General features: G+C 40.1%; 1 protein-coding gene across 1 annotated transcript in view; it reads right to left on the minus strand.

The window, feature by feature from the left end:
* Positions 1 to 25,114, minus strand: part of TTC39A (tetratricopeptide repeat domain 39A) — a 2,407,335-nt gene that overhangs the window by 1,053,838 nt on the left and 1,328,383 nt on the right. The window lies entirely within an intron of this gene.

The following is a 25,114-nucleotide window of genomic DNA, read 5'->3' on the forward strand; positions in this document are numbered from 1 at the left end:
TTTTGAATTCTTTTCTCTTCTTTTTTTCTGATGGCTCAAATATGGCACAACTAAACATATATAATTAGAAGTTATGTACCTACCATAACGTTCCATGTTAGTTGTCTTCTCTCACCTTCTTTCTTGCTGGATGGGTTCGGAGCCGATCCTCGGCTCCGACTCGGCACTTGCTAAGCTCGAGAGTCACTTTTACCAGCTCGAGGCAGCCCCATATCCCATGATGCAAGGCGGTAATTACCCAGATCTCATTTGGTATCTAGAGGAAAAAACTGCCTATAAAACTTTCCACCAAGGAAAGAGGAACAACTAACCTAAAAAGGCTGTAAAGGGAAACCAGGTAATCAAGGACAAGAACTAACTGGTGTCCAAGGAAGAAGAATCTTCCAGAGAAAAAGGGAGATCAAGGTCTGTCCAGGCTAGGGGGACAGGAGGGAGGGGCCCAAGAAAGAAGGCGAGAGAAGACAACTAACATGGAACGTTATGGTAGGTACATAACTTCTAAATGTTAAGTTGTCAATCTCGCCTTCATTCTTGCTGGATGGGACCACGTCCCTAGCACCTCTATCCTGGGTGGCTCAATGGAACAGACTCTTGAGAACTGTGGAACCAGAGCTTGCCCTGTCCCTGGAGGCCAAATCCAATTTGTAATGAGAAACGAAGGTATGAGGAGTGGCCCAAGTGGCTGCTGCACAAATAGTATCTAAGGGTAGCCTAGCCTGAAAGGCTGTAGAAGTGGCTAGACCTCTTGTGGAATGAGCTTTAGGTTTTGAGCTCAGCTGTTTGCCCCTAAGCTGATAAATGTCAGAAATGGTGGAAGATAGCCATCTGGATAAGGTCACTTTAGAAACAGGGAGACCTTTTTTATTTTCAGCATAAGAAAGGAAGAGCTGATCGGACTTCCTAAATTGCTTCGTTCTGTCCAAGTAATATCTGAGTTGGCGATGAACATCTAGGTAATGTAATTTTTGTTCCGCCCTGTTAGAATAATTTGGAAAAAATACAGGAAGATCAATGGATTGGTTTAAATTTGCCTTAGAAGCAACCTTGGGCAAAAAGGATGGATTGGTTCTCAAGGATACTCTGTCCTTGTGGAAGACCAAATAAGGGGGACGAACACAGAGGGCATGAAGTTCAGACACTCTTCTAGCTGAGGTAATAGCGACTAGAAAAAGTGTCTTCCAAGAAAGAAACTTTAATGAACATGAAGCAGCCGGTTCGAAAGGGGGAAGTATCAAGGATGTCAGCACTAAATTTAGGTCCCACTGTGGTGCAGGATCCCTAACAGGGGGTTTAAGAAGGAACACTCCTTTGAGAAAGGCTTTACAAAGTTTGTGGGACATAATGTTGTGGTCTGCAAACCCGACATGGAAATTCGAGATTGCTGCCAACTGAACTTTGACTGTGGAAGACAAAGAACCTGAGTGAAAAATTTCTGCTAGAAAATCCAAGACCGACTGAATAGGGGCAGTAAAGGGGTCTATGTTCTTAGATTTTGCCCAAAAGGAGAAGCGTTTCCACTTGCTAGAGTAAATCCTCCTGGTAGAGGACTTAAGAGAAGCTACTATGATATCTCTAATGGGATTAGAGATCATAGGAAGCCTGGCTAAGGAAGGAAGTGGAGCAACCAAGCTGTGAGGTTGAGGGAAGGAATGGACCGGTGCAGTTGACCCGACTGGTGGGTCAGAAGATCTGGAGCTGGGTCCAGATGCCAAGGCTGCACCAAGAGATGGCAATGAAGGAACGGGAACCAAATTTGTCGAGGCCAGTAAGGGGCAATGAGAATCATTTTGGCTCTCAGGACGGTAGCTTTCTGGAGTACTTGTGGTATCAAAGGAAAGGGAGGAAAAGCATAAAGGAGTCCCCGGGGCCAATCTTGGGTAAGAGTGTCTCTGGGGGGATGGCCCGGAAGTGGGAAGAGAGAGAAGAAGTCTGGGTATTTGCTGTTTTGAGGTGTAGCAAAAAGATCACAGCATGGGCGGCCCCACTTCTGAAAAATCTCCTCCACTATGGATTGCTTGAGAGACCACTCGTGAGGCATGGGTATAGCTCTGCTCAATCTGTCTGCTATTATGTTGGTTTTCCCGGGGATATGCGTTGCTACCAGAAACCGATGAGAGGAGATCGCCCATTGCCAAAGTCTGAGAGCTTCTCGACACAAGGGATAGGACTTGGTTCCGCCCTGCTTGTTGATGTACCACACGATGGACATGTTGTCCGTGTGAACTGCAATAGTTCCTAAAGGAAGAAAGTCATTGAGGACTTGCAACGTTAAAAGCACTGCTCTCATCTCTAGGACATTTATGTGCAGGTGGTATTCGAACAGTTGCCACGTGCCATGAACCATCCTGCCCTGATAATGCCCCCCCCCAACCCGATCAGGGAGGCATCCAAAGTGACCGTGGCTACCGGGGCCGGGGGAACAAATGGTCTGCCCTGATGGACTAGAGGAGAGGAAATCCACCAGGTTAGATGGTTCTTGCAGGTTTGTGTCACCAGGATCTTGTGACGCATGGGAAGCTGCTGGAAGGACCATTGGGTGAACAACATCCATTGTAGGAGACGCATGTAAAAACGGGCCAGAGGAAGAAGTGTGATGGCAGCTGCCATGAGGCCCAACACTTTCAGGACCAACCTGGCTTGTACCCTTTTGCTGGATAGGATGATCCGAACGTGGTTTTGGATATCTAGGATTCTCTGACTTGTTAGGTTTGCTGACATCCGAGTAGTGTCCAGATTTGCGCCTATAAAGGTAATAGATTGGCAGGGCGATAAGGAAGACTTTTCGAAGTTGACCGAAATTCCTAACTGACCGCAGAGACGTAGAGTGCAATCTCTGGCTTGGAGAAGTTGATGCCTGGTGGTGGCTGAGAGGAGCCAGTCGTCGAGATACGGAAACACCTGGAATCCTTGACGTCTCAGGTGAGCCGTGACCACTGCCATGCATTTGGTGAACACTCTGGGGGCTGTAGTGAGACCAAAGGGCAGGGCTCTGAATTGAAAATGACTGGTCCCCAGCCGAAAGCAGAGAAAACTTCTGGAGCGTCTGTGGATTTTTATGTGATAGTACGCATCGTGAAGGTCTATGGAGCACATCCAGTTGTCTTTGCCCAGAAAAGGCAAAAATCGATTGAAGTGTGACCATCCGAAATCTTGTCTTTTTGACAGACTTGTTGAGCCTGCTGAGGTCTAATATTGGTCTCCAGTCTCCCGTCTTTTTGGGGACCAAAAAGAACCTTGAGTAGATTCCGGACTCTAAATGATCTGTTGGTACTGGCTGGATGGCCCTTTTTTTTAGAAGCTTTGAAACCTCTACTTTTGCAATTTCCCTTAGACCGGGTGGAATGTCTGGAAGGGAACCTTTTTGAGGGAAGGGGCTTCCCTCGAAAGGAATCTTGTAACCCTCGGATATGATCGACTGTACCCATTTGTCTTGAGAGAGGGAAAACCAGGCTTCTGGGTACAGCAACAATCTCCCCCCGACTGCCTCCAAGGGTGGACAGTCGGGCAACACCTCAGGGATGCTGGAAGGGCTTGTCAGAGAGAGGCTCTCTGCTGCCCTGGTTCTGCGGACCTCCTCTGCCCCTAGGGCGGTGTCTATTGTTATTACCCCCTCTGCCTCTGGGGGTAAATTGACCACGTGCGTCAGGCGTGACTCCCTGAGATTTTCGGAACCAAATTTTCCCTCCCTTCTGACCTTTGGGGTAAGGTCTAGAAGGGGTGGAGAAACGGACTCCTACGGCAGAAAGAGTCTTGCTCGCACCTGGTCAAAGTGTCCTTCACCTGAGGGCCAAACAATGTTGTCCCATCAAAGGGAGAGTTTGTGAAGGACGCCTTAAAGGGGTCTGCAAAATTACAGAGCCGCATCCAGGACTGACGTCTGAGAGCCACTCCTGTGCCTGCAGCTCTACTAGCCCCATCGGCTGCATAAGAAATGAGCCGCATGGAGGAGTTGGTTATGGAATTAAGGATTCCCTGCTGAGAGGCAATCTTTTCTTGAGCCCCTGCCGCTGACAGATCCTGTACTACTTCACCCAATTCTATGAGGATGTCTCTTTGAAGTCTGGTGAAGTGACATAATTAATTCAGCGAACGCATAGCAAAGGTCGCTGAGGAAAACATCCGCTTGCCATACCTGTCCATGGACCTAGACTCCTTGTTAGGAGGATGGACTGGCACGGAAGGATCTGCAAGTTCCTTTTTGGTGGCGGCCGCCACCACCATGGCATCAACCGAGACACCCTTAGTAAGAAACTGCTTTTCAGCGGGGGACGTGATAAACTTTGAAGGTCTCCTGGGGACTGGTTCCACCGAATCAGGAGATGCCCACACCTTTTGAGCTATGACTTCCATGAGGGGGTCGAAAGGCGGAGACACCCAGGAGGTGGAGGGTCCAGATCCAAAAGCCTCCAGGTATACCGATTCATCCTCGGAGGGATTAATGGAGGGCCAGTTCCCCCTCTGTTTCAGGAGTTCAAGGATGTCTGAAAAGGAGACATCCACAGAGGGAGATCTTGGGGACCCCTCCGACTCATCTAAATCGGTATCTGATTTTGTAGACTCGGGAGTCTAAGTGCTTCCTCTTGCAGGTCCTCTTACGCGGGGGTTCACCTGAAGGATCAGGAGAAACCTTGGAAGAGGAAGTTCTTCCCAATGGGGAGACCTGGGGCGATGGATCTCTGGGTCCGGGAGCAAGAGAGCGGGAAGAGGCATCTACAGGCACCATAGAGGGAGGAGCTAAAGGAACCGACTGCTGACCAAGCTCTGGGGCTAGCACACTCCTCATCACCTCGAAGGCTCCCCTCCCAGGGAGGGCCGAGAGATCCCACTCCGAAGAAACAGGGATCCCTGGTCCCACAGAAAGGGAAGGCTCCGAAGCAGATGTCGGGGCTGAGCTCACCAAGGCCGAAGCTCCGAGAGGGAGAACGGGGTCGGACAAGGGTCCGATGCCACTCGCCCCCTCGGAACCGACCAGGGAAGCCCGACGCCCGGATCCCTCCAAAAAAGGTCTCAAGGAGGAGATAGGAGTTGAGGACAACGGAGCCGAAAGGTGTGGTATCGGCTCCGAAGCAGCAACAGTCATGGTACCAATAATCTCCAGCTCCGAACTCTGTAGGAGAGTCGAAGGAGGAATTTCAGGAGGGTGTAGAATAGCGGTCATCTGTTGAGATGGGCTATGGAGCATCTGGGCTAGTGCCTGTGATTTTAATAGCCTACTCACCACTCTCTCTAAGTCATGGTCTGAGAGCCTGGAAGACCTTGATGATCGGCTCCGATGGCTCCGCTCCAAAAGCAAGGGGGAGGCTGGAGCCGAGTGTATAGATTCCAATGAAGGAGATCTAGATCTCTTTTTCGACGGAGCCATCGGAGCCAACAACTTGTCGGCTCTGAGCAGAGACAAATATACCTCGGCTCCAGCCGGAGCCGAGACATGCTTCGACGCTAGGGTGTCAGCTCCAGCTGGAGCCGACAAAGGTGCCGAAGCCAGGGTATCGGTGCCGAACGGCGCCGGTACTGAAGCTTCCAACAAGGAAGGATCGGCTCCGGATGGAGCCGATGTCTACTCTGGCGGAGTCGGAACCAAGACCACAGACTTGGACACCGAAGTCTGGGTCTTGGGAGGCTTAGAGGGCTTCCCGGAGCCGACCTTAGCCGGGGAGCTCTCAGGCTTAAGAAGACCCCTGAGGATTAACTTATTTCTATGTTCCTGCAGGACTCTCTGGCTGAAAGAATGACAGATAGCACAGGAGTCCTGCAGGTGTAGGGGTCCCAGGCAATAAATACATGAAGTGTGACCGTCTGTCAGAGACATCTTCTGACAGCACGAGTCACACTTCTTGAAACCTGAGACCCTAGTATCTTTGGACATGTCTGAGTCCTAATACACACACACACACCAATCAGACCAAAAAAGACACTAATAACTAAAAATTAGAACAGTGAGACACAACACCCACACACCTAAGGAAAATCCTGACAGGAACTGTGAGGGAGGGTAAGGCCTAAGGCCCAAAACACAGAAACTTATGAATAAGGGAACGAAAGGGGAATGGGTATGGAGCTAAGTGAATAAGGTTCACTAACAAAACTATAAAGAATAAAATTTTAGGGTATTGGGATACCTAAATCTTTCAAAAAGAGCAATGGAAAATCACTTACCAGGAGCTGATAAAAAGGATGACCTCATTAGTGAAGCGGCAAACGAGATCTGGGTAATTACCGCCTTGCATCATGGGATATGGGGCTGCCTCGAGCTGGTAAAAGTGACTCTCGAGCTTAGCAAGTGCTGAGTCGGAGCCGAGGATCGGCTACTAACCCATCCAGCAAGAATGAAGGCGAGATTGACAACTTAACATCATGTATTTTAAATTATGTATGGCAGCATCCAATCCCTAAACATTGATTTAGTTTATAATGACCTCCAAATCATAATACCAGAGTAAGTTTCAAAGAAATGCGATACAGTGAACGTTTTGTACTGTAATCTAACATCAACAAAACCAGTTTGAGAAGGGGGCAATCCCTACAGTACCCTCATCAAAAATTAAGAAATAAATGCCAATTAAAATAGTACAAGGCTGTAAATCCTCATTCTGGAATGCTTTTAGCTGGGAAGGCATTCCTGACGTCCAAGAAACTCAGCAAAATGATTTAGTAGAATCCTGCGTTATCAATTATTACAAATTTAACTGTAATGCTCCCATTTTAATATAAACTAATCCAAACTTTATCGCAAGCTGTTCAAGCAAAGACTGCCACAGTTTAAAGCTACAAAAGCCAGCCTTACTTGATGCAATATTACCACATATGGTCTGTTTTATAAAATATAAATCTGCAAGTGTTACACTAAAGAAAAGCATTACATGAGACAGTCTGCAAACCATAATGTTAAGCTGCACAATGTACTCACTATAAAGAATAGTTGTGTAAAATCTTACTACAACTACAGATGTCCTTCTCTTCTATGTTGCAGTATTCTTAACATGAGGGATTCACTGCCAAAGGCGGTCCCAACTTTCAGCCAGTATATAAAAGATTTTAACCACTGAAAGGTATGTGTGACATCGCATGTAGGCCAGCAGATGGCATAGGCTATAAAAGTGACATCCCCACATACCATCCTCATAACTAAATGCCCCAGTAAGAACACCAGCCTAAGGAACAAAAGGAGGTAAGCATACATCCAGGGAAAAAGACAAAAAACAGGGGGAAGGTGGGAGGGATAGAATACTGCAACATAGAAGACAAGGACATCTATGGTTATGGTAAGATTTTACACAACTAATCTATGTCTTTCTATTCTTATGTTGTAGTATTCTTAACATGAAGGAGAGTACCAAAGCTCATGAAGAAGAAAGGGAAGAGGAAGGAGCAAAGGCACTTTCTAAAAAGCCATGGATTATGTCTTTAGAAAAACCAGCTCTAGATTTGGAGTTGCCTTCCAGTTTATAATGTTTACTGACGATATGAACAGAAGACTAGATAGCTGCTTCCAAGATAGAGTTAGTATCCAAACCTTTTAAAAAAGCACCTGAAGAAGCCACAGCTCTTGTGGAATGAGCCTTAACAGTAGAAAGGCTCTTACAATGAAAAACATAACAAAAGGAAACAGCCTTAGAAATCCAAGTCAAAATGGTCTACTTGGAAACGCATTCCTAGATGTGATGAAAAGAAACAAAAAGCTGATTTTCCTGACAGCCTTACTTTTATCCAAGTAAAATCTGAGTTGTCTATGCACATCCAAAGTGTGTAGAACTCTCTCACTAGATGATTGTGGAGAGGGGGAAAAAGTGGACAAATGAATAGATTGGTTAAGGGACAACTCATTTACAACAATGGGCATAAAAGAAGGGTTAGTCCACAAGAAAACCCTGCCTTTAAGAAAAAACAGAAAGGGAGGAGAAGCCATCAAGGCTTGAAGTTTGAACACCCTCCTGACTGAAGTGATGGCTAATAAATAGCACAATCTTCTAAGTACAGTGTTGCAGAGTAGCTGTAGCTGGAGGTTCAAATGGATCCAGAGTGAGTTTTTCAAAGACAAAACTGAGGTTCCAAGGAGGAGGAACAGGCTTCCTGGGAGTCTGATGTGAAGAGCACCTTTAAGGAAGAGTTTAACCTACAATTTAGAGGCAAAAGAGTAGACAGAAATGGTTAATAGATGAGCTTACACAGAGGAATAACCAACCCAGCCTTCAGCAGTTCACCCAAGTAAGATAAAACTAGAGGGGCATCCACAGAAAGTGGGTTGAGTTTACGAGAAGGACACCAGATGGAAAACCTCTTCCATTTCCATAAATAGGACTTATTAGAATTGGGTTTTCTGGCCTCCTGCAGAACCCTAAGCATGTCCTCTGAAAAGAGGTGTCTGAAAGGAATCAGAAGCCTATGACCCACAATGTCAGATGTAGAGTTGACAGGTGTGGGTATATGAGAGATCCCTTGTCTTGTGTGAGAAGATCCCGTCTTAGAGGTAACTTGTGATGATTGCCCTTGGCTAAATGCAGAAGAAGAAGGAACTAATGCTGTCTTGGCAAAAAAGGGAGTCACCAGCAAGATTTTTGATTTGTCCTGCTGAATCTTCAGCAGAACTTTCTGAATAAGAGGAAAGGGGGGGATGCATAGAGAAACATCCTTTTCCATGAGAAAGAAAGGGCATCCACCTTCCACACCAGAGGGTCTGGGAACTCTGGCACAAAATTTTGGAAGTTATCTGTTCAAAGTGGAGGCAAAGAAACCTACTTGAGGAATACCCCACCAGTGGAGAATGTCTAGAAACACATCCCTGTGAAACATCCATTAATAGGACTAAGTCATGGACCTGCTCAGAGTGTCTGCCACTACATTCTGACTGGAGGAGATATACACTGCCTGAAGAGAGACCTGGTACTGTGTAGCCAGTTCCCATGCATAACATAATTTAGGAAGTGATCATCACACCCTCCACACTGTGAAGTTTCTTCTTGGTTTGTTTTTGTAGTTATATTCTTCACAATAACCTTTTCCACTTTGATGAATAAGATTTTCTAGCAGAAAATGTCCTAAATTCCTGAAGAATGTGTTACTCATGTGCAAAAAAAAAAAATATATATATATATATATATATATATATATATATATATATATATATATATATATATATATATATATATATATATATATATATAGGGTCTATATTAGAACACCGAACATTTAAAATGTCAAGTGTTCTAATATCGACCCATTTTCAGTGAACGCTGAAAATATCGAAGAAGCAGAAAACCGAATTCTTTCCTAGGGAAAGAATTCGGTTGTCCATTTCTGTTGCTTCGGTATTTTCAGCGCTCTGTTGGAAAGTTACTGGTCGGGTTCAGGTAAGTGTGCGATTGAGTGCGGGTTAGGTATGTGCGCGATTGTGTGGACATGAGGGTTAGGGCAGGTTAGGTGAGTTAGGGTTAGGGCACAGGTTAGGTATGTGTGCGATTGTGTGGCCATGAGGGTTAGGGCGGGTTAGGTGAGTTAGGGTTAGGACGCGGGTAAGTTGAGTGTGCGATAGTGATGGACCTTAGGGTTAGGGTTTGGGTTAAGATAAATGGATAGTTAGTGGTGTGTGTATAGTTTAGTGTAAGGTTAGGTGTAAGATTTTAGGTGCATATGTGTGGATTGCTGTTTGTTTGGTGTGCTTGTGTTGTGTGTATGTGATTTGGAACAGCAAATTTTTTCCCTAGGAAAAAATTTGCTGTTCTGAACGATCGATGTTTGGTATTTTTGATTGGTAGGTTTCGATATTAGAACACTCGACATTTTGAATGTTCGGTGTTCTAATATAGACCCTATATATATATATATATATATATATATATATATATATATATATATATATCCTGGGACACAAAATTCCAGCACCTAAGCTGTAAGATGAACAAGGTCCAGTGACGGATGAAGAAAAAAGAAATATGACATATATCCAAATCAAAAATAATCATTTAAACCAGGTTTATATAAAGCACCTAAGTTGATGATCCACATTCTTCCTTTGCTATCCAGAATCTGATGTTTTTTGAGTACTGTTAAATTTTCCCCTTTAACACAGTCAATGCCAACAGAAATGTGCACTTGGGTGCTCCAGTAAATGTTTAAACAGGGCATTTCTGGTGTACTTACAATTAATATCACTGAATGCAGTGCAATTCTATGTTTGAACGGACGGGAATTCTGTCCAACATAGAAGGCACACTGATTCAGATATATGTCTTATTTCTTTTTTCTTTGTTCTTTTTTTATGTTGAGTGTATTGGTATGAAATTATTTATTTTTTGGTGGGTAGTTCAAACTTTGATGTTACTTGACCTTTAAATTTTGATGTCATTTGACCTTTAAAAACTTGCTTGGTTAGATCATTTCCTGTATTCATTTCCTGTGTGCACTGAAGATGCCATATGGTGAAAACAGTCTGTTTAATCCTGTGTTGGCTGGTCGTTACCTTTTATTTGGTCGATGCTGACTTCAGGTGGATTTATGTGTGACACTGGAAGACTTACGCCATTGTGGACAATAAATGTTTTATATGCTCTGAATGCTTTGGAGTGCTGGATCATTTTTATGTATGCTATATATGTATCTAGGACTCTCCATCAAACACACACTTCACCGAAACGTAAACCACCGAACACACTTTTGCGAACGTGCATTTATCGAAAATGCACTTTCGCAAAAAAAAAAATTAAAAAAAGACTACTTTTATATGTTTATACGGAGGGGGCAAGAACCCCTGCACCCCCCCCATCCCCACTTTAATATTCTCAATCCGAGATCGCACTACAGTGGAGAAAAGGGAATATTCCCTTATCCCCACGGTACCGCGATCTAAGCAACAGTTTGTTTAGTTATCCAATCTACACCACATGTTGATGTACAACTAAATCTACATGCAAACAACTGTTTGTTTACTTACCTTCTGGCGAAAGTGCATTTTCAATAAAATGCACTTTCGCAAATTTGAGCTCGTCCATTTACGTTTCGGTGAAACATGTGTTCGATGGAGAGTCCTAGATCCATATATATATATATATATATATATATATATATATATATATATATATATATATATATGGGTCTATGCCATAATATTGAAGACCCATATAATCAAATTACAGAAGATCGAGATAATAATACTGAAAATCCTATTCATCAAAACCGTAAAATAACGAAACCCGGAACATCGAACTAGACAAGTTAACAGATGTCTGGTCTTGACTTAAAGAACACGTCTCCAGTTACATACAGCTTACACTTGTGTGGATTAAGCAGTTATCCGGAAAATGAATGAAAAAAAAGTTTCACTGAAAGAAACTGAGAAAAATATGTCATATAAAATGCTAAAATCTGTCATAAATAGCATGACAGAGTGGCTTCCAGTGGCAGAAAGTAAAAATGGCATGAATCAAAAATAGTGACAGTATTTCAAAATTAAAGAACCTATCAAAGCCCACACCCCCACAAAAATAATCTGTTAAGAAAATACAAAACTGTCACAAAGTAAACTGCAAAATTCACAAGAAACATAACAGCAAAAAGAATAAAACTGAGACCAAAATCACAGACTGGAGAAAGTTCTCTTCTAATAGAAATGATTTTGTTGTAAGCTGTGAAAAAGACAACCTGATGAGCAGTCCCTTCCCAGGAAATCACACTCTTCAGAGCGGCTTTGTGAAAGAACATCTGCTCTCCACACCAACAGTGACAAGTGTGGTTCACCATTGCCCAAAGAGTACAGGAGAACAGACTCAGAGGATGTGCCCATCTCTCAGTCCTTAGTGGCTTCCCGAAGAGCAACACCAGGAGGATTGAAAGAAGTGATGAGTAACATTTCTCTTCTTGTATAGGGAAAACCTGAAGATGTAGGAACCTAGTCCATGTCTCTACCAAAAATAGTGTCTGACAAACAACTGGTAGCAGTGTTTTGGTGAATCAGTCCTACTTTCTGACAAAATAAATCAACTTATTTTTTGAGATAAAATGTTTTACAAACAACCACCAAAAACAATAGCAAACATACACAACAAAAGCAAACAAGTGGGAATGAGGGAGGCTGCAGTTAATGAAGGGGTGCTCTATTAGAACATTACTTTTATAGTAAGTTCTACTTACATAACTGTACTATGTTCAGCATTAGATGACTCTTGCAGTAGACTAAACTATTAGGGTAGATTACCATAGTTTAAAGAGAGGAGAAAGAAGAAGATTAAGAATTCGGGAGCCCTTGGAGAGTGGCCTAACAAAGCCTATTCTGGACCTGGAAAAGAATTCTAGTTTGTAAAGATTTCTTAATGGGTGTAAAGAGGACCAAGTTGCTACCCCTTTGCAGAAAGCCACAGAAAAAGCAAAACCTATGGTAGAGGAGGACCTAATCCTGCCTGGAAGTGGCATGTTACGGTGAAAAAAGAAAAAAAAATAGCATGTGACAACTATCTTCAAATTGTTTTCTTTGATACTAGTTATCTTTTTTCTTACATTCATTGGAGACAAGCAATTGGATTCCTGAAATAATGGGTTTTGTTCAAGTAGTATCTGAACTGTCTGTGGACATCCAGTTTATGAAGAATTCTTTCCCCCTTTTTAGTGGGCTCTGGAAAGAACAGAAGGAAATTAATAGACTGGCTTATTGTATACTCTGAAAGAAACCACTTTAAGCATAAAAGAAGGATACGTTTTCAAAGAAACTTTGTTCTTGTGGAAAATGAGGTAGGGTTTGGTCATCATAAGGGCCTGTAACTCAAGATACCTTACTGCAGAAGTCAGAGAAATGAGTAATATAATCTTCCATGTTAAGAACCTCAAATCAGCCTAATGGGCTGGTTGAAATTGAAGAAGATGGCTTTTCAAGCACAAAATTAAAATCCCAAGGAGGACCTACATGTTTTCTACGTGGACAGATATGTAAAACCACTTAATAAAAACTGGCTTGACTTGAAACAGGAAAAAGGGGGAATCAAATGGCAGGCAATCAAAAATGGCCAACAAATAAATCTTTACAGAAGAGTAAGCAAGGACACAAGACAATAATTCACAAAAATAATCAAGAACCAGGGGTAACCAGGCCTTAAAAGGTTCATGGCTCTTGGAAATGGACCAACTAAAAATCATTTCCACTTACACTTACTTGTAGCATGTTTTTAGCCTACTTCAGTACCTGCTATATATACTCAGAAAGAAAGGTACCTAAGAGTTTTCAGGTCAGGGTGTGTCAAACAATTCCTGTCTTGTGTGAGCAAACCCATTCTGTGCAGAAACTTGTGGTAACTGCCCATGGTCAGTCCCCCCCATAAAATGGAGAACCACTGCTGCCTAGTCCTAAAGGAAGTCATCACTACTATCTTTGGGGAGTCCTTCTGAATCTTTAGAAAAACTATGGATATTAGTGGAAAGGGTAAAAAGGCATAGAGGAATATTCCCATCCAAGGGTATGAGAAAACATCTGTCTTCCTGATCTGTTTGTAAGATATCCTGGAGCAGAATTTCTTTAACTGTTTGAAAGGAGGCAGGTAGAGCTTCTTGAGGTGTCTCCCACAGTTGGATCAATTCATGAAAGACTAAGGTACCTTCTTCCTGGGGCCAGGAGGTTGACTGTCAATTTAACTGCAATCTGTCAGGTAAACATCCTCTAAGGCAGATAAAACAGGAGGGGCAGCTGCAGACTGTGGAAAGCCCAGCTATATTAACTCATAATACTTTTGCCGGGAAGCAGGAATTTGAATTTGTTCCCACTGAAATGTTTCTTTCATTTTAAAGTGTCAGAAAATGTTAGGTCTTCTGGAGAGTATCTTGAAGCAACACTCCTCATCAGAATAAGAATGTACAGCTTGAAAAGACGTCTCTGAAGTAGAACATTCTCCCTCCATTTCCTGGTCTTATGACTGAAATTCAGTGTCAGAAAGAGAGAAATTATGTTTCTTTTCCTGTCAGACGTATGTCAAGTTGAAGGCAGAAAATAATTCCCTAGCAAACCTAAGTAAATCTCCTCTGTCTATAATCATTGAGGCAACATAAGTTTTTAACTTTTTGTTTTCATTTCCTGACAAACTATGGAAAAAGACCAAGTCATGACAGGCACACTATCCTGGGGCTCAGAATCCCTTTCCCAACTATGTGGTAGACTTCCACCAGCACCCACCCCCAACACTGACAAGTGTGGGTTTCCTTGCCTGCAAATTACATCCTACAGCCACAGAGGACATGCCTAGCTCCTGGTCCTTGGTGGCTATATGTGCTACACCAGAGGACTGGAAGAAAACAATGCAGTCTGAAGAACCAACTCTCACCACAGCAAAGGCACCCGTTAGCAGCTAGAGGAGCTAGTTTGACACCAGAAGACTCCTTAGCAAGTTTCTTCGTCTTGTAAGTAGGGGAAGGAAGAATCAAGGAGACAGGTAATTGTTCCATGGGTTCAGTCAAGAAGAAAGCAAAGCTTGAAACAGCCGATAAACTTTGCCACAAGAAAAAGTGGTTTGAGATTAAAAAAAAACACACTGATGGTCCCTAAAAAGCACAAACTGTGTCCCTAACACAAACAACTTTAAAACTGCAGTATAGCAGTGTCTAAACAAAGATTTTTACACAGTTTGTTCATACAAGCATTCACAAGAAGTAATGTAGCTAGGGTGGGACAAAGAGACCAACTGCCACCATGCAAAGTGTCGGGGAGCATGATCAGCTGATCTTGATCGCACTTGTCAGAAAAATATGTATTAATGTGTGTGCTTAATGCTAATTAGAAACTAAATAAGTTAACATGTTTTTCATTGTATTTTATATGCACTGTTTTATATACAGTTGAGTTTCATATGAGACTGAAAAGATGCTTTTTGAAACTGCAGTGTGCTTTCTGAAACTTGCAAGATGCCCTCTGACCTAGTAATTGCTAGCACAGCAACATTCATGTTTATGCCTTTTGGAAATGTACTTGAGAAGCAGGTGATTATCTGCTAGGTCAGGAAGAAATGAATGAACAATGTTATATTCTGTAATGTAATGATTTTAAACAATCAGCTCTGTTCGAAGTATGAGAACATGTACAGCTGCAGAAGTTAGAGATAACATAGGCAAAGGACTGTTAGAAAAATGAACTGCAATCTATACTTGCTTTGTGCTCGAATTAGCCATAGTACCTTGAATGGTAACATTGCATATATCTAACCGGTGGTAGCCAAGGCCACGTTGTTTTTCTTAGGAAGTTTCTCACAAAAATTGATAGTACCAGCAGAATATTGTAAAAACAATCACTACCAAATGATGATGACAAAACTTGTGATTCACTACGTAAGCTTGGTAGGCAATGTCTTATTAGAAAATGTATAAAAATGCCTTCATTTCCTGATTCTAGTTAGACAAACTCTTTATTAGCACGTTTTTGTCTCCTTGCTGCAAGATTAAAGTGCCTTAACCTGAACCTACCGTGTTTTGATAATTTTTACAGTATATTTTTCCTTTGACAGTTTGGTCCTTCGGACCGGAATCGATCTCTCACTCTAGGCTCAGGTCAGAATTGGGCCTGGTGGCAAGTGGCCACATTGGCTCTTCTGTTTTGAAAGACCTCCGACTGAATTGTCATTCGAAAGAGGCCAGCCACTGTTTCTGATCTGGGATTGGAGGACGAGTCAACGTTCCGGTGGATCAACACACGGAGGGTCACGTAAGGAGGAATTTACCTTTTTTCTGTTTTAGATCAGGGACTTGTTACAGTATTGTTTTGTCAGGGAGATTTGCATGTGCAGATCAGGGACAAAAAGATTGCTGTCTTGTCATAGATCAAGGAAACAGAATAGGTAAGCAGTTATTCTAGATAAACTGTGAAAAGGTGTAAAATCGTGGTCCCACATGATAAAAAGGGTTACGTAACAATTTCTGAATTAGCTAAGGCAACATGGGAAATCAGTGCACGAAAAGTTCCCGAGACCCGCCCTTAACCGAAGACGCGAAATTTATGCAATTACAGCGTGCCGATAATGTTAAGTATTATACAAAATGTAAACGAAAAAAATGAATTCAGCTCCAATAAGGCAGTATGCTGAACTGAAGTGTCCCAAAACACCACTAAATGTACGCAAATTAGCCCACCAAGGTAGCAGCAAGAGTGTTTAATAAAACATATATAAAAAATTCACAATGTTGAGCGCTTTCATCTAACCATATAGACTTCCTCAGAACAGTATCCATTTTGAAAACAACAGCTTATATACATGCACACACCTCTGTCTAATTAATTAATTAAAATCACAGTTTGAAAAAGTTAACCCTGTAACTGCTACCTCTAGTGTATCAAACAGATAAAACTTCCACACATATATTCCCTTCTGTTTGTATAATTCCATAATTAAAATGCATTAGACCAAATGAATCTTCCTAATCATTATGAGTTACTTTAAAACCAATATAAGGAAAATAACTATAAAAATATATAAAACAATGTATATGTAAGTAGAATGTCATTCATTCACCGTAATATGCTGGTACGTGAGATGTAAAATAAACACCATGGTGACAACAAAAACAATAATTGTTGTTTAAAATTTGTTTAAAAAAATGTAAAAGTACGTTAGATTCTATTGTTATCTAACATGGGCTTAATGGAAATGTACTCATTTATACCAGGAAACACTGTGGCATTTAGTTTTATTTGCCACCATACCTCTCTCTCTCCTAATTTTTTCTTTACGTTCCCCCCTCTGGCATTCATTGTACAATCTCTAATATCCCAAATATAAACTTTTCACAAGTTTTACTAGTCATCAAATGTTTACTTAAAGCATTCTTGTCGTCACCCTTTTTAATGCAGTAATAGTGGTCATATATCCTTTTGCGGAGACATCTCTCCGTTTTTCCTACATAGTAACAAGTGCAGTGTGTACAGGTGGCTAAATATACTAAACAGGATGTTCTACAATTTCCTTTCACAAATTTAATATTAGTGAAGTTAGTGTCCTGCAAGCCTAATGTATTCCTACAATCAATGTACCTGCACTGGTTGCAATTACCACATTTGTATGTACCCTTCATATTAAGTTGGCCTTCTGAAATTTTATTTTTCTTCTCAAATTCCTGCTTTAAATTTCTTGCATTACTATATACAAATGTGGGCTTATTCCCCATGACTTCTAAAATATCCCTATCTGCACTGAATATATTCCAGTGTTTCTCCAAAATGGTTTTGATGTCATTAGTATTGTACCCGTACTCTAAAATACAGGCCCCGGTGTAATTTGACACTGCGGCTTTATTAACCACAGTCTGGGCCCTAACTTCCTCCTTTTTGCCTAAAATAGCTTGGTATTTAATGTTCCTATTGTTAATAACATAATGCTTTAAGTCAGTAATCAAATTTTCAGGATAACCTCTGACTCTGAACATATTACCAATAAAGTCCAATTCCATTGCTAGATCAGATGTACTAGAAGTCATTCTAGCCGCTCTTATAAATTGACCTTTAATAATACTTTTTTTCTATTTATAAGAGTGGCAGCTGTTAAAATGTAAATACGAGTTACTGAAAGTCTCCTTTCTGTGAATATTAGATGTAAAACCCTCATTCCCAACAATTATCTCAGTGTCTAAATAAGATATAGTTTCATTACTCGAACTAACAGTAAATTTTAAATAATCGCACCTACTGTTTAGGTACACTACAAACTCATCTAATTTTTCTTTGCTCCCTTTCCAAATTAAAAACAGGTCGTCCAGGAATCTAGTGTATAGATTTATAAATTTCCACCATTCACTGTTAAATATGTGTTCTTTCTCCCAATCAAGCAAAAATAAGTTGGCAAATATGGGGGCACAAGCGGCCCCCATAGCAACCCCTTTGCATTGCCTGTAGTATTCTCCTTCGAAATACACATAGTTGTATTTTAATACTATGTCAGTGAATTCTAAAATTAGATTTTTTCTATCTTCATCAATGATTCCCAGTTGATCTATACTATTACTAAACCTGTTTAACCCTTCAACTAAGGGAATGCTAGAGAATAAGTCTACCACATCAATAGTTACCAAAAGGATACCAGGTGTACATAGATCAGGTGTCAATCGTCTCAAAAAGTCCCATGAGTCATTTAATAAATGGTGCACTTTAACATAACTGGATTTCAACCATTTATCAACAACCTTCCCAAACACGAAAGTTTTTGATTTATTCCCTGATATAATTGGACGGAATGGGGGATCTAGAACACTTACTGCTACAGGTACATTGATTGTAGAAATACATTAGGCTTGCAGGACACTAACTTCACTAATATTAAATTTGTGAAAGGAAATTGTAGAACATCCTGTTTAGTATATTTAGCCACCTGTACACACTGCACTTGTTACTATGTAGGAAAAACGGAGAGATGTCTCCGCAAAAGGATATATGACCACTATTACTGCATTAAAAAGGGTGACGACAAGAATGCTTTAAGTAAACATTTGATGACTAGTAAAACTTGTGAAAAGTTTATATTTGGGATATTAGAGATTGTACAAATGAATGCCAGAGGGGGGAACGTAAAGAAAAATTAGGAGAGAGAGGTATGGTGGCAAATAAAACTAAATGCCACAGTGTTTCCTGGTATAAATGAGTACATTTCCATTAAGCCTATGTTAGATAACAATAGAATCTAACGTACTTTTACATTTTTTTAAACAAATTTTAAACAACAATTATTGTTTTTGTTGTCACCATGGTGTTTATTTTACATCTCACGTACCAGCATATTACGGTGAATGAATGACATTCTACTTACATATACATTGTTTTATATATTTTTATAGTTATTTTCCTTATATTGGTTTTAAAGTAACTCATAATGATTAGGAAGATTCATTTGGTCTAATGCATTTTAATTATGGAATTATACAAACAGAAGGGAATATATGTGTGGAAGTTTTATCTGTTTGATACACTAGAGGTAGCAGTTACAGGGTTACCTTTTTCAAACTGTGATTTTAATTAATTAATTAGACAGAGGTGTGTGCATGTATATAAGCTGTTGTTTTCAAAATGGATACTGTTCTGGGGAAGTCTATATGGTTAGATGAAAGCGCTCAACATTGTGAATTTTTTATATATGTTTTATTAAACACTCTTGCTGCTACCTTGGTGGACTGATTTGCGTACATTCAGTGGTGTTTTGGGACACTTCAGTTCAGCATACTGCCTTATTGGAGCTGAATTCATTTTTTCGTTTCTTGTGGTTGCTGTTCCAGTTTCTGTTTTTTTTCGTACTCCAGTTTGGTCGGTGACACGTTTTGGCAGTATGGATTCGCTGGACGATATGCCATCTCTTTTTTCACCCAGGAGGGATGAGATATACAAGTTGCAGTCTGAGATGGCGATCGTTAAGGGCGAACTAACTAGACTAATTGAATTACTGACCCAAGGGGAGCCTACCTATGGTGCTGGTCACGTCATGACGTCATCGCGCGCCCTGAGGAGAGAGGAGAAGCGCGCGAGTTTCACTGAAGCCGGAGCTAATAGTCATGAAAGGGAAGTGTTTTGTCGTGCCTCTTATGGATCCGGAGATAAAGATGAAAATGGGGCTGTTAACAACGTCAGTCGAGGAACTATCGGATCGGAGGGTATTTTCCAGGATTTAGGAGCGAAACCGAAACGCTTTGTGCCAAAAAGAACTTATGCTATGGCTTCTAATGGAGCCATTACAGGTACTGTAGAAAATGGCAATGCCTCAAAATGCAAAAAGGGGAGAGATATTCAAAAATATTTAATTAATGAAGTGGACTTTAACATCCACAATAACTATAATAAGAGCAAATTCAACAAGAACTATGATGTAACATTAAAAGAATGTATTATGAGTTTTGGCAGCAAATTGAAGCTGCTGAAGAGTATACAACTGGATAACAGTTATTTAAAACAGTGTATGGACACTCATATTGTCCCTATGGGACTTCGTTTTTTTAAAATTCTCATTGGTATTGATTTAAATGAAGACAATATGGATGAATGTAATAGAATGTTTAATAATTTTGGAATGGAATTCATGAAATTTATCATTTCTTGTAATGATAAAAAAAATATGTAAATTGTTAACTGAAGTGGAGGCTTTAAATGAGAAAATAACTAGTGACTTACTGTTTAATGAGATGGAAACACTATATAATAGCCAGTTTGACTGGGTGGAAAAAATTATTGACAAACAGTTTGAAAGAAAATGTAAAAAAATGCAAAGAGATAGGGACCAGTATGCGAATAAAGAAGCTTATAAGTGGGAACATAGGAAAAACAATGTTCCACTTAAAAGTAATAGGATTGTTAGGGATGGTACTAAGACACATGAAGGAGATTTCTCGGGAAAACAGTCTGTTCATTATAAAAATAATCATACCAACGCGAGGTTTGACATGCATCAGAATAGGAATGAGAATTTTTTAGAAGAGGGAGACAAACGTTGGCAACTAGAAGGACGGAAAGACACAAACACTCACAAGTGGAGGGAACAAAAGGGGAGACAACCTCATGTCAGTTTAAGACAACCAGGGAAGAGGTTGGACAGAACATTTTAAAGCACAATGAAGTACATTATAGTTTGGGGGAATACAATATTTTCAACTACACTAATATTGTTATTAAAAAAGAACATTTTGAACTGTTTGGAAAAGGAATGAAGTTCATTCCATACAGGAAATTTGATGTAGTTGGAAGTATTATAGATTTTAAGAAATATATTAGAAAACGGAATTTGGAATTGTTATTCAGGAATAAGCCTTTTAATAACAGTGAATTTAGAGTTAGAAGCAACTATACTCCTCCCCTTAATAGTTTACTGGCCATTTATGAGAAATTGGTGATAGATGATATGTATGCTTATTACAATAATTGTATAAAGAACAAAATAACATACAATCTTAGTTATGAACAACATAAACTATTGAATGATTTGAAGTGTAATAACAAGATACGAATTATGAAGCCTGACAAGGGTGGGGGTACAGTGCTATATAACACAATTGACTATAAAAACAAGATTAATATGATTTTAATCAGTTCAGGGAATTATGACATCTCTTCTATCAATGAAGTTAACATCGGATACCATAAGATTGATTTAGTCTTAGAGGATTTATTTATAGAGGAGAGAATTGATTCAGACATGTACAATTATTTAAAAATGAATGACCCCATTATAGGTACTATTGTTGGTATACCAAAGGTGCATAAAAGTGTTCTAGATCCCCCATTCCGTCCAATTATATCAGGGAATAAATCAAAAACTTTCGTGTTTGGGAAGGTTGTTGATAAATGGTTGAAATCCAGTTGTGTTAAAGTGCACCATTTATTAAATGACTCATGGGACTTTTTGAGACGATTGACACCTGATCTATGTACACCTGGTATCCTTTTGGTAACTATTGATGTTGTAGACTTATTCTCTAGCATTCCCTTAGTTGAAGGGTTAAACAGGTTTAGTAATAGTATAGATCAACTGGGAATCATTGATGAAGATAGAAAAAATCTAATTTTAGAATTCACTGACATAGTATTAAAATACAACTATGTGTATTTCGAAGGAGAATACTACAGGCAATGCAAAGGGGTTGCTATGGGGGCCGCTTGTGCCCCCATATTTGCCAACTTATTTTTGCTTGATTGGGAGAAAGAACACATATTTAACAGTGAATGGTGGAAATTTATAAATCTATACACTAGATTCCTGGACGACCTGTTTTTAATTTGGAAAGGGAGCAAAGAAAAATTAGATGAGTTTGTAGTGTACCTGAACAGTAGGTGTGATTATTTAAAATTTACTATTAGTTCGAGTAATGAAACTATATCTTATTTAGACACTGAGATAATTGTTGGGAATGAGGGTTTTACATCTAAAATTCACAGAAAGGAGACTTTCAGCAACTCGTATTTACATTTTAACAGTTGCCACCCTTATAAACAGAAAAAAAGTATTATTAAAGGTCAATTTATAAGAGCGGCTAGAATGACTTCTAGTATATCCGATCTAGCAATGGAATTGGACTTTATTGGTAATATGTTTAGAGTCAGGGGTTATCCTGAAAATTTGATTACTGATTTAAAGCATTATGTTATTAACAATAGGAACATCAAATACCAGGCTATTTTAGGCAAAAAGGAGGAAGTTAGGGCCCAGACTGTGGTTAATAAAGCCGCAGTGTCAAATTACACTGGGGCCTGTATTTTAGAGTACGGGTACAATACTAATGACATCAAAGCCATTTTGGAGAAACACTGGAATATATTCAGTGCAGATAGGGATATTTTAGAAGTCATGGGGAATAAGCCCACATTTGTATATAGTAATGCAAGAAATTTAAAGCAGGAATTTGAGAAGAAAAATAAAATTTCAGAAGGCCAACTTAATATGAAGGGTACATACAAATGTGGTAATTGCAACCAGTGCAGGTACATTGATTGTAGAAATACATTAGGCTTGCAGGACACTAACTTCACTAATATTAAATTTGTGAAAGGAAATTGTAGAATATCCTGTTTAGTATATTTAGCCACCTGTACACACTGCACTTGTTACTATGTAGGAAAAACAGAGATGTCTCATAAAAGGATATATGACCACTATTACTGCATTAAAAAGGGTGACAATAATGCTTTAAGTAAACATTTGATGACTAGTAAAACTTGTGAAAAGTTTATATTTGGGATATTAGAGATTGTACAAATGAATGCCAGAGGGGGGAACGTAAAGAAAAAATTAGGAGAGAGAGAGGTATGGTGGCAAATAAAACTAAATGCCACAGTGTTTCCTGGTATAAATGAGTACATTTCCATTAAGCCTATGTTAGATAACAATAGAATCTAACGTACTTTTACATTTTTTTAAACAAATTTTAAACAACAATTATTGTTTTTGTTGTCACCATGGTGTTTATTTTACATCTCACATACCAGCATATTACGGTGAATGAATGACATTCTACTTACATATACATTGTTTTATATATTTTTATAGTTATTTTCCTTATATTGGTTTTAAAGTAACTCATAATGATTAGGAAGATTCATTTGGTCTAATGCATTTTAATTATGGAATTATACAAACAGAAGGGAATATATGTGTGGAAGTTTTATCTGTTTGATACACTAGAGGTAGCAGTTACAGGGTTAACTTTTTCAAACTGTGATTTTAATTAATTAATTAGACAGAGGTGTGTGCATGTATATAAGCTGTTGTTTTCAAAATGGATACTGTTCTGAGGAAGTCTATATGGTTAGATGAAAGCGCTCAACATTGTGAATTTTTTATATATGTTTTATTAAACACTCTTGCTGCTACCTTGGTGGACTAATTTGCGTACATTTAGTGGTGTTTTGGGACACTTCAGTTCAGCATACTGCCTTATTGGAGCTGAATTCATTTTTTTCGTTTACTGTGGTTGCTGTTCCAGTTTTTGTTTTTTTTCATACTCCTATTATACAAAATGGGTTGATAAATACAAATTTGACGGTAATTTAGATAAACCTTCACTTATTAAACTTGTTAGACAACTTAAAACAGATGCGAAAGGTCAGCTAAAAAATCAACGACAATTAGGAGTCCCTCAGGCACACAGGTGGCTTGAGGAAGCAAACCGTAGGGAACAAAAGATTAAAAATTCAAAAGCAATGTTCTTAGATAAAGAAGACAATAACTTGGTAATAGCAACAACCCCTCCTCCGCTCCCTCCGCTTCCCTTACCAGAATATGAAGCAAGTGGACAAGCTGATCCACCTCCGCTATACCCAGCTGTTCCTGCAAAACCAAAACCGTTTGTTAGAGATCCTATCGAGACTAGGTCTCGAACACTCAACTTAAGAGGGGATATTGAATTATATGAAATGAATAGAAATTCACAAGCTATGAGTGAAGAAGAGATATGTTCACTCATAGAAGTACCAAATCCGCAGGCAGGACATGCAGGACAGGATCCAACTCTTCTAGTATATAGACCGTGGACACCGGAAGACATCCGGAAAGCCAGATAGGGAATTCCCCATCCAAAAGTTAATTTTAGAAAATTCTTAGAAGACTTACAAGGCATAAGGTTAAGTTAACATTTGAATGGAGAGGAAGTAGAGAAAGTAGTTAGACAAATCGTAGGTCCAGATTGGCACATGATCAGTTGGAACTGGAATCCCTGTGACGCAGAGCTTAGACCACTCCCACATAGTAAAGCAGAACTGGACAACAGAGTGAAAGTTCTGACAGACCGAATCTCTGAGAAATGGAAGCCTAGGGCTGATTGGACTTGCTTTAATCAGTGCATACAACAAGAAGGTGAAAAGTACAGTTTTGTACCTACCATAAATGTAGATGTCCGAACAGGATAGCATCTGCAGTCCTTACAAATGGGTTGTCCTGTCGTCAGGCAGCCCTTCGGTCGGCCAGATTCCAAAGTCTGGGTCTGGCCTCGGCTGGTGTCGCACTTCACCCGACGTCATCTCTGCTGGTCTTCGGGTATAAAGGCATCAGCCGACGCCATTTTCCTCAGTGTTTCTTGCCCCAGATGCCAGTTGCCCTCTTGGATAGGTACATTTTTGGGTAAATGCCAATGTTTCCAAAAAAGTAGAAGGCAAACACAAAAAATAAGCATGTATGTACATATATACAAACAAATACACCATAAGAGATCCCCCCCAGCTAGCTATTAGGTGGGCAAATACCCTAGGAATACCACAGAGGGGAAGGAGGGTGGGTAATCCTGACTGCAGATGCTATCCTGTTCGGACATCTACATTTATGATAGGTACAAAACTGTACTATGTCCTTCAAGGATGCATCTGCAGTCCTTACAAATGGGTAGAATACCATAGCCAAACTAGGGGAGGAGGAAGAAGAATTATGGTGTAGTTAGGATCCCTTGCAAAACAGCAGTGGCAAACCCTGCTCGGGATCTAGAGTATAGAGGTAAGTTATAATGCTTGGCAAATGTATGCACGGAGGTCCAAGTAGCCGCCTCAATAATGTCCTTGGTAGCCACTCCTCGTAAGAAAGCTGTGGTAGTGGCTGTAGCCCTTGTAGAATGAGGCCTTATGTTCTGTGGAATTTGCTTCCCATGGTAGGAGTAACAGAATCTTATGCAATTTCCTATCCACTTGGAGATTGTCTGTTTGGAAATT

The sequence above is a fragment of the Protopterus annectens genome, chromosome 10.part0 (genome assembly GCF_019279795.1).
Source record: "Protopterus annectens isolate FY-2018-M chromosome 10.part0, PAN1.0, whole genome shotgun sequence".
Taxonomy (NCBI): Eukaryota; Metazoa; Chordata; order Ceratodontiformes; family Protopteridae; genus Protopterus; species Protopterus annectens.